Raw genomic sequence first — 11,948 nt, 5'->3', positions numbered from 1 at the left:
CAAACACAAACCAACTGGGCTGCAACATAATTTGTGTTAGAACTTGACCCGTATTCTATTTAACACGCATTAAATGTCGAATTTAAATCAAATATAACCGCCCAACTGTCCAGTCGTCTTCTCCGACCTTTCAGATGTTTACCGGACAATCGACCCTCCGTTTTCTCGTAACCGGCCTGCAACTTCCTTATTTAAACCCGACCACACCTTCTTGTATCATTCCTTTCATTCGATGCAAACCAAAACCGAAACCGATCAAAATGATATTCGAACCCGATTCGCATCTAGTGCCGGAAATCTTCTCCTCGCCGGAAAACCGAGAACCATCGCCGGGAACCGCGAACCACCGTCGACCACCGCCATTGCCGCGAACCACCGTACCGGTAACCAATTTTTCTCCGATTCCGTTTTTTTATATATAATTACAGTTCCTGTTTTATTATTACTATTATTATTATTATTATTATTATTATTATTATTATTATTATTATAATCAGATATTATTATTAGTAATAAAGCAGATATTATTAGATATTATTATTAAATCAGAATATATAATCAGATTTATACTTTTATGTTATCAGAATTTTTTTTATATATATAATAAACAGATTTATATTTTAAAATCTGAAATATTATCATTAAATCAGAATTTTTTTATAAATTCCAGAATTAATCAGATTTTTTTCAGAGTTATTATTTAAATCTGAATTTTTAAATCAGATTTTATATTTAAATTAGAATATATATTATATTTCAGAATTATTATCTAAATCAGAATTTTTATTTTCAGAATTTTTACTTATTTATTAAATCAGAATTTATTATTTTTCAGAAATTTTATTTTATTAATTCAGATTTATTATTAATATTTATAACAGAATTTATATTTAAAAATCAGAAATTTAATAAAACAGATTTATTTATTAAAATAATCAGATTTATAATTATTATCTATTTATTAAAACATATTTATTATTTCGGAATTTTATTTAAATATTTCAGTTTTATAAAATCAGATTTATTAAAAATCAGACTTTATTTATTTATTTATTTCGGAATTTATTTCTGAAATTTAATAAAATCAGATTTTATCTAGTTATTTATTTCAGAATTTACAAATCAGAATTATTATTTAATAATATTTAGAAATCATATTTTTGTATATCAGAATTTTATTTCAGAATTATATTTTAAAATCAGGTTATTTATTTATTTTCAGAATCTATAAATCAGAATTATTTATGTATTTCAGAATTATTATCATAAAAATCAGATATATTGTTTTTATTAATTCAGAATATTTATTTTAAATGTTGTTTAAATTATAAATTAATTCTGAATTACTATTTAATTATTATTTGATCATATTTATTAATTTCAGGATTTATATTCTTTAAATCAGAATTATTGTTTATTTAATAAAAATCTAGAAATTTTATTTATTTTATTTTCAGATTTATTTATTTGTTTTATAAACTAGAAACTTTATAAATAAGTTATTTGTTTATAAGATTATTAACTAATGTTGTGGTAATTATTTTAGATTGTTAAAATAATTATTTATCTATTTAAATTCCTATTTATTTTATTGTTCCAACACTTTAGGAATTTTGTATTATTTATGTCTTATTATCTAAATTATTCTATAAATTCCCAAATAATTAATCAAATCCTCAAATTAATAGGGTAATTCTCTTGTGCACGATCTTCTTGGAAAATCCCTGATTCTATTATCTTTTTCCAATATACGCAACGCAACCTAAGGTGAGTATACTTGACCCATTTTCTTTTTTACACGTTTTGGGTGTAGTATGCATTTCCTATATCAAAAACACAATGATAAACACTTTCATTGCACAATCTATCCATTTAAACATGAACATTTTCTTATGCAATGCACAAAATAATACATTATATATGAATACTTTGATACATCTTGATGCTTGTTAATACTCATATTCCCAAAAAAAAAAAAAAAAAAAAAAAAAAAAAATGGAAACTTATCATCAAGATAGGGGTGATTCCCAAACCTTGATGATTAGCTCCACTCACTTTCTAACTTCACCAACGAGCTAGAGGTGATTCTCTTACCTCGGAGGTAGTTACCAACTTTTATTCGTTCTCAATGAAATTTTATGATTGAACGTTCCTTTTCAAAAATTTTAGAATTTATTTCACGTGCATGCTAATACGATATACTGGATTCGTGTCACTTGGGTTAAACTTTATGTGATAAACTTGTCATTAACTTCGTAAGAAGCCACACCTTAACATACTCGATGGGTTGACCTGTGTATTCACATGCCAGGGATACGTTAATCTTGTTAACTAAGTATGGCATGTGGATTGTTCTAAATTTTTATGAAATACGTTAATCTTAGATTTCGAGGACGAAATCTCCTAAAGTAGGGGAGACTGTAACATCCGCCAATTTTAGCGCTGTAGGTTGTAACGCCCCTCCCGTATATACGGGTATTGTTAGGTTTAATCTATTAACTCTATTACCACCCTTTCGAGGGTTAGGCTATGTTAATTGCGTAACTATGGTTTGGACATGTGGATTTCATCGTTACGAGCATGACAGTTAATTGAATATCAGTTGTTCACATGGATTAGATTTGATAAACTATTAACTCTATTATGCTATATCAAACCTGTATACTCGCCAGCAATTATTTGTTGATTGTATTTTAAATGCATACTGCAGGCTGAGGATTCAAGAAAACAAGAAAAGGCTAGGATGGCTTAGAAACCCATCAACTATTTAAATTTACAATCTATGTTATGTACTTTTTCATTTCCATGTATTGTATGAAACTTATGAATATCAATGAAATAAACTTTAATTATTGTCACAACTAGTGTTATGATGTCTTTGAACAGTTTGTACGTCTCATCTCGATGTTTCCGCCATCGGTTGGGGTGTGACAACCCGATCTTGATTCTAAGGATCAGATTTCCACTTTAGAACGGGAAATAGCTCGTATGAAAAAGAAAGAGGTGAATGTGGTCCAATTCGCGGTGTGTGAGGATTGTGGAGATATTGTCCATAGGACCGATCAATGTCCAACGGGGCCGGGTGAGTACACTGAGGAAGTCAACCAAGTGTTCGGGGATAGAAAGTATAATGACACAAACTCGAACACTTACCATCCCGGATTGAGAAACCATCCCAACTTCCGATATGGGAATGCCGCGAATCAAATGAACCCGAACTTCCAACCGGGTAATCAAAGTGGGTCATCATATCAGAATCGCCAAGGTGGTAACCAAGGAGGTTAGCAACGTAATTACAATCAAGGGTATCAAGGGAGGGACAACAATTACCAAGGTGGGTACCACTAATCACGCGCAACCACCCACCATGGCCACAATAATAATAATAATATTTATCTTCACAGCCACCTTCTTCTTCACTTGTAACTCCACCATCGCAGAACACATCACCACAGACAAACAAAACTTAATTTCCTTCAAAAACACCCTTCAAAACCCATTAATTCTCCACTCGTGGAACCCAAACACCCACCATTGTCAATGGGCAGGTGTTTCTTGCCAAAATAATCAAGTCACCCACCTTATTCTCCCACACTTCTCACTCACAGGCTCCGCTTCCGACACTCTGTTTTCTTTCTCCAACCTAAGTGTTTTAGATCTCTCTTCCAAATCCAATCATCTCTCCGGTAAAATCTCCATGAACATTTCACATCTCCAGCGATTAGAAGTGCTCAATTTGGGACAAAGCCAGTTTTTCGACAAGATTCGGGTTGAAATTGGGGAACTTACTCTGCTCCGGACACTTGAGCTCGGACCAACTTTCTAGCCCGTTACCGCGATGGATTAGGAAATGGGATCGGGTTAACTCGCTGTTGTTGTCGGGTAATCGGTTTACAAGTCGGATACCACGGGAGATTGGTAATTGTTCAAAACTTAGTGTTGTTGGTTTAAGCAACTTGCAAACAGGTTTTGTTCCTAAGGAAATATGGGTATGTTAAAATATGGGTATATGTTAAAAGACTTTAATGCCCTCATGTGGGCCCACATGACAAGAGTTAACTGTAAAAGTTAACTGAGTTTTGGGTAAAGGATATAACTTGTTAGAGTTTGTAAACATTAGGTAGGATTTTTGTAATTATTGAAGACAAAGGATATACTTTGCAATAACATACATACACAAAGGACGATTTTTGTAATTTACTCTTTTTATTAAGAATCTATATTGAAATATACGGGTTGATTGACATCCCACATGTGATTTCATTACTTCACAGGTACTAGGCGGGTAACATTTACCAATTGTGTCAACTACACAAGTCTCGGTTTAGGGTTGCATGACGAGTGTTGTCTGGACATTGAACGTTTAACGCCAATTACGCCCACATAAATTCTTCAAGTGATATTGGTCCTTCAATTTATGACATTTGTAACTTGTGCTTCAACTCTTCTAATACCATAGGCCTAATGTAGGGTACCCGCTAACAATAGGTGGCTGGAATAGATAAGATAGAGTGTCAAGGGTGGCACATTTATATCGATTTTCGTTAATGGGATTTACTTTAACATTTATTAGCGATTGAAGGTCAAAACAATTTTAAACGATTTGTAGCATGAGGAAAATTCTGCAATTTTGTAAAATCCAATGTTACTTTCGTTGAAATGAAACTCCTTTCAATGCTCGACCCGATCGATTTTAAATATCGTATTTAAAACTATGTTGTCATTTATGGCGAACTTGATTTTAGTTAATAAACTCTTGTAACAGTTGTAGATTTAAAAAATAAACTCTTTAATTTTAAAACCGAACTTGTTTTATCTTTTAATATAACACTTTTTATTGAAATATACCTTTCCGAGTTAACTTAAAAACACCTTTTTAATTATCTTTTCGTTTTACTGTGATTGTAAAAATAATTTATTTGACGCACTAATTATTTCTTAAATGAGTTAAATGTCATTTTACTCTATGTAGTTTGAGTCATTTTGTCAGTTTAGTTCAAAGGTTTCATTTTTCACCTGTGTGTCTAAAAAGGTTTCACCGTTGCCATTTTAGTCCACTATGTTAACTTTATCCATTTTTTCTGTTAATGAGAAGGGCAATTTGATCATTTTATATAGCTGAATTGCCCTTCTAGCTAACATAATTACATATAAAATGACTGAATTGCCCTTCTCGTTAACAGAAAAATGGATGAAGTTAACCCAGTGGACTAAAATGGCAACGGTGAAACCTTTTTGGACCCACAGACGAAAAATGAAATATTTGAACTAAACTGTCAAAATGACCCAAACCACAAGGACTAAAATAACATTTAACTAATTCTTAAATAATATACCAGCACACATAAAATAAATAATAAGCAATAAATCGAGCATCTATATATTTGTTCGAGCCATTAAATTAAACGATAACTGATCAACGGGTTTAATGGGACAAACAAAACAATTCCTTATCCTTTAGCTTCCACTTTAGCCTGAGAAATCCATCTCTAATCTAGTTGCACCTATGGATGGCAATGGGTCAGGTTTGGGACGAGTTTAAGTAATCTTAAACCCAAACTCGGTTAGATAAGATTGTCCCAAACTCGTCCAAAAACCCGTCGGGTTTCTAGCGAATAAATACCCATTAGGTATCGGGTATACCCGCGGGTTTCGGGTAAACCCGTTAATTTAAAAAGATTACTCGTTGGGTATACTCATCTCAAAACCCATAGGGTATCTATCGGGTAACTACTAACCGGTTACATTTTGTATTGTCATTATAAAAATATATATCAAATAACTACAATATATACGGAATAGTATACTTATATATGTAAAAATGGATGTATCATATATATACATATTTAACAATATAAAAGAAATTATATAGGGTATACAATCGGGTAAACGGGTACACTTTATCGGGTAATTGGGTCGGGTAAACGGGTATATCATTAAATCCCAAACCCGCGAAAAAAAATAAAAACTATTCCCAAACCCGTCCCAAACCCGATTAACCGACCCCAAACCCGTCCTAAATGTGTCGGGTTTTGGGTTTACCCAACGGATTTGGGTTTGATTGCCATCCCTAGTTGCACCGTCATTGGTCTTCAATATTAGTCTATTTACAATTTTATAATAAACAAATTTACATAAAAATAAATAAAATCTATCTATTATAGCAGGGTTCCAAATAACTCAGAGAAAAAAAATACAAACAAAGCAGGGTTCCAAATAACTCATAGAAAAAAAAAATACAAACATTCATTAACAACAAGGAAAACAGCGAAACAATTTCTAGGAACAACTTGAATGGTTTAGTGCTTGATTTATATAAATTACAACCACATAAACGATAAAGGCCCGATCTTTGTTAAATAAAAGTTTTGATAAATAAAACATAGATCGATTTAACAATAATGTTAATTGACAATAATGATGGTTAATTAGCGTTTTTGATACTCAATTTTTATTATTATTAGTTTTATAAACATCATAACTAAATTTAAGTTATCATTAATATTATTAAACAACTATCACTTAAAACAAAATAATAAACTTCATAATCAGGGATCTGGTTTGTGCAAGTTATCCATTTCTTCACATATGTACTTGTTTACGGTTTTCTACAATGTGGAAACCTTGAGTTTCTTGTTTCAAGTTGTACTATCTTGGGTTGAGGGTAGCCCATCCAGCTGCTCGAGCTGGAATTCATGTAGGCGATGAGTTGGTTGATGTAGGTCAATGGTATGATAATGGATGTTATCTCTGATCCTCATTTTGGGATATATTTGTTTACCTATTTAATGGTATACTATTGTTGTTGGACAAGTAGGCAAAGATCAATTCAAATAATGTGATAATATTTCTCATGATCTTTACATTCATGACAATATATCATACAATACATATGACTAAATCTTGTTCATCACCTGGATGAAAGGCTCAACGGGACTAGCATTGAGCCAGCTACATTAATTAAATATATATATACAGGGGCGGATGTATGTGTATACAAGGGGGAGCGCCCGCTACCGCTTGGCGTTCCGGCGGTAGTGTAAAATTAGTGTAAATTTTGGAAAAATTTGACGTTTTTCGGATTTCGTTACCGCTTATTTATAAAACGTTACCGCTTGTCGTGAATCCTAGATCCGCCACTGTATATATATATATATATAGGATAAGGATCATGTGAGAAGTGATAGGCTAGTTGAGAAACTTGAGAAGCATTCTGGACCACACATTTTTCTAAGCCTTTCGTAATATACACATATGTATAGTTTAAAATTGACTATATACATATGTGTATAACTCAATATACATATATGTATATAGTCAATTTTAAACTATACATATGTGTATATTACGAAAGGCTTAGAAAAATGTGTGGTCCAGAATGCTTCTCAAGTTTCTCATATAGGGTGGACTTCTCTTAGGATCCCTACCCTATATATATATATATATATATATTTTGCCAAAGGCCTTCTAGTCCAATGGCATGGGGTGATGGTTAAGGCTTGGGAACTCTAGAGTCATCAAATTCAAAACCTAATCAAGGGGGTTTTCCCATAGTTGTGGATTTCCTCCTTGATGGTGTTCCTTAGTGAATCAGGCCATGAGTGTCCCAGGAACACTCACTCGGGTAGCGGGGCTAGTCCAAACGCTGTTAAAAAAATAAACAATTTGATTTTTTTTTTATTTAATCTGGAACACCTATGGTTCGACACGTCGTTACTATATATAGGGTGAAATTTAACTAATTAAATATACATTTTTTTTCAATTTATGAAAATTTATGACGACGAACATATACTGACGACTTGTCGTCAACAAAGGGTAACCTATAGAGACAACGACAAAGGCGAGGGCTTTTGTCACCTATAGTGACAATACAATGGTGACGAACTGATCAGTGACGACATGTCGTCGGCAAACCCTAGAGTGTCGACGACATGCCGTCACTATAGCCATGACTTTTTTGTCGCCAAAGGCCTAGGTTCTTCTAGTGATAGTTGAGGGAGTTGATAAATGTAACCTAGCTATAATATAATATAATTTTATGTTTTGTTTGCTTTCTTTGTCTATGCTCTTCCTGGGGAATGGAATGGTTTGGTTGATAAATTTTGTATGCTGTTCCACAAATCTCCTTGAAGGGAATTGCGGTGGGGCTGGCCAATCAAATTTTACAAACAAAGTTCCCTGACTAGCTATACTTTGACCGCATGTGTCATAGCCTGTTCTAGTCATGCAGTAAACAAATTCAATAATATCGCCTGCACCAATTATGTGTCAACGTGAACTGCTAGATTTTGACCGCATATAAATTTATACAAACGATACTTTCTTTTCCATATTTTATGTTTATATTTATAAAATAGTATATGAAAGATATTTTCATATTAAATTTAAAGTTATTACCATATATAATATGGATATTAGTTTCCTATTGTATAATTCTATTAACTTATTCCCATGTTCATCCTCCCTATATAATTAAGGGCTCGATAGTTCCTTACGTTAATCTATATTTTTGAGTTTTATACTTTTATTTCTGTATTAAGTTGTTCTTCAAGTTTATTAGTCACATAATATAAGGGATTATCTTCTAATCAGTAATCATGCTATCCAAGGATTAATTCTTTATATATATCTTTTAAGGTTTATTGGTGTTTAACAATTGATTAGGTTGAAGTCAATCTAACCGGCACAACTAGGATTTCAAATTTCCCATTTTTTTATGTTAAAGAAACAATAATAGGACAGGTTTTTAGGAACTTAAGTATTTTGATTTCTAACAAACTAAGTAAAACAACTATTGAATGCGTGGTAACCAAGAATATGCATCATCTGAAAGACAGATCATTTCAAACTACAATATTGATCATCAATTACTACAAATATGTACATGGAAATAAAAGACATTGATGATTGTGTCCCTTAAAATCGTGTTAGGCGATTTGAGTTTCTCCTCCGACATTGTTAGCTTGTAATAGTGCTTATACCTTGAAGAACTTTAAATCTGCACAAAAGTGATTAGCCAAACATAAATGTTGTTGTAAGAATTTTCTAAGTATTCTTCTTAAGTTGCTAAACAACGTGTGCAAACCCTAGGACTATACGTACCCTAGCACGACATCATTATATTGATTTGCCAATTTTACGCTAGGGTTTTGGCTCGTGATCTTGATTCAGCTAAGAATCAAGCAATGGAATTTGTGTTTTAAACGAGATGATTGTAACATTAAGCATGTATAACAGTTGTACCAAGATGTAATACATAGAACTAGTTAAGCCTAACTGGTACTAGTGGATTTGCAATTACAATACCCCTTGTTTATCTACAATGCAACATATTTCTCCTTACTAGATTTATTGCTAGAGGTTTTTTCAAATACAATTTTGTTTTATAAATAAAGATATGCCAAAACCAAATAAAGATGAATATTTTTAGAAATTGGATCAAACAAATAGATCACTAACTTATGTATGTATATGAACTTTGCAACTTTTATGTTGCAGACTGGGACATATAGAACAGAAGCTCTTAGAGTAAGAGGGAGAAGGAAATAATAGGTAATGACAGAAGCATAGAGAGCACGAAGGAGTGAATTGCAATATCTATGTGCAATTCATGCTTCTCTGTGCTCTCTATCTTCTGTCAACATCCATCATAATCTCTTCCTCTTAATTAATGGCCGCCACCGACATTTCAAAACTGTAGAACTGATTGACAAAGCTGAAAAGATAGAAATCGATTTACAAAAGTTTATGGCAACCGAACTCACCGGTGTTATATCTAATTCCATCTTGGCATGTATACGCACTGAATATCCATAAATTTTGTGTTATTTAGCTTGAAATCCTCAACCAAACAAGCAAACGAACAAACATGCATACCTAGAAAAGTTCCACGCCTAACAAAGCTATTGGTATGGTACAGAGAGGTGAGTTGAGGACAAACTTTTCTTCTATCTCAAGTATAGAAAGACTGCTCTCACTGAGATCGCTGACTCCAAACACCTTTTTTGACGTGTAGGTTTACAGTCGTGTAATCAAAAAATTGAAACCATCAATTTCTGCTTAATAATTCAATGAAAAAAAGACATGTACATTGCAGATGTGTTCGTAATATATGTGTACGAATCTATAATCATAATCAAGAGTATAAACATAACTAGATAATATATCACGTATAAGGAGATAGAGCACAAACAAGTACTGCGATGCGAATTGTTCTTCGTCCCACTCACAAGTAGGTAGATAGAGAACAGGAAGGAAGAAACTGGTGAAGTTCTATTTGAATAAAAAGAAGATCTCATGTTGCCTCTATTTATAGAGGAAAATCTCCTTTTTGGGTTTAAAAAAAAAATAAAAATCCTTTTAGTTACATGATAGGAGATAAACTAGTGATTACGAAATTTTGGCTCAAGTTACAGTCTTTGTGACTCATTAACAACAGGTGTCAATCTAATATCCAATAGATATTACCGATAGACTTTTAGTTGGTGATCACTCAGAACATAATACAGAATCTCAAAAATAGAATTTGTTCTATTTCGCACCTAGCCACTAATGCCATATATGAATATTATCACATCAAAAATTTATATTCGTTTAAACAACCATCACAAATATTCGTAGATTCTTGAAAAGGATATACTTTCAAGTTTAAGTGGTTAAGCAACATATGATGAAGTCAGCCATACAATAGATGTATAATTGACAGATAAGAACGATTTTGTTGCTTATGTTTCTAATAACAGTTTTATTTCTCCTCACATAACTAATCTTTGTATATACTAAAATGGGATTATATACTAAAATGGGATTAGCATACTAACTGGAATTTAATAGACTTGCACCTCTCAAAACTGATGAGTAGGAATTTTTAGGGAGACTTATTGATTGTTCTTAGCTTTTCTTGGTGTGTAGGACTGTCCTATCATTTTGTTTGTCTTTCTTACTTGATGTCGGTGCTATGTACATTATGTGTCGTCCCTTTTCTTTTCTCTTCTATTGCTAGTGTGCATTTTATCCTTTTATTTGTATGCTATATTGTAAATAATAATAATAATAATAATAATAATAATAATAATAATAATAATAATAATAATAATAATAATAATAATAATAATAATAATAATAATAATAATAATAATAATAATGATAATACCTCCGTCCCATTAAAAGTGTCATATTTTGCATTTTCAAAGTCTTTATTTATAAACTTTGACCTTAAATAATTTTGTTTGTGTTAGATAATACTTGATGAAGTTATATGATTTGAGTGTGTTTTACAAGTGTTTTTATCGGGTTAATTTTCATCAAGTTTTATATAACACAAAAAGTATATAATTAAAGTCAAAGTTTATAAATAAAGACTTTGAAAATTCAAAATATGACACAGAAGGAGTAATAATAATAATAAGATTTGTTAAGCTAGGGGTGTCATTAATTAGGAGTAGCCTCTAGCTAATGAGCTGGTGGTGGAGTAGTAAGAGAGAGACCTGCTGTTTTAAGTGACCCAGGTTCAGTTTGTACCCTCCTCATTAGTTTCTGCGGCACCTAATGATGATGGCAGACTAGGCGGAGATCGCTAGTTCAATCCTTGAACTGAGCGGGTTTTACCTCACCGCATTATCGTGACTTCGGGCGAGTGCTCATTGGCTTCGATCTAGGTGAGGGTTTTCCTCGGTTCGGAGACCAATAGTTGGGATCTGAGGCTATCATGATTCGTGTTTGTTTGCATAAAACTAATAAGTGCAGCGGAAATGAGTTGCAAACAAAATAAACACAAACAAAGGAAAGTAGAGATTGATAAACAATTGCTTTTCATTGATTCAAATGATTTACATAAAAGCAAAAGATTACAGTAAAAGCTTACAATCTAAACTCCCCCTCAGCCTGATACACCAGAGTTGGTTGCACAAGATGAAAGGATGAATTGAGGAGAAGAACTCACTCAA

At 32.3% G+C, this 11,948-nt stretch overlaps 1 long non-coding RNA gene across 1 annotated transcript; it reads right to left on the bottom strand.

Annotated features, from left to right (window-relative positions):
• Positions 1-8,802: 8,802 nt before the first annotated feature.
• LOC110895408 lies at positions 8,803-10,294 on the bottom strand. Its single transcript, XR_002567125.2, has 2 exons — positions 9,768-10,294; positions 8,803-9,001 (listed from the first exon to the last, which is right to left on the bottom strand). It is a non-coding gene; the product is annotated as an uncharacterized LOC110895408 (long non-coding RNA).
• Positions 10,295-11,948: the final 1,654 nt, after the last annotated feature.

This window comes from Helianthus annuus, chromosome 12, assembly GCF_002127325.2.
Source record: "Helianthus annuus cultivar XRQ/B chromosome 12, HanXRQr2.0-SUNRISE, whole genome shotgun sequence".
NCBI lineage: Eukaryota > Viridiplantae > Streptophyta > Magnoliopsida > Asterales > Asteraceae > Helianthus > Helianthus annuus.
The sequence above is the reverse complement of the archived record's forward strand: the minus strand, read 5'-3'. Positions and strand labels throughout refer to the sequence as shown.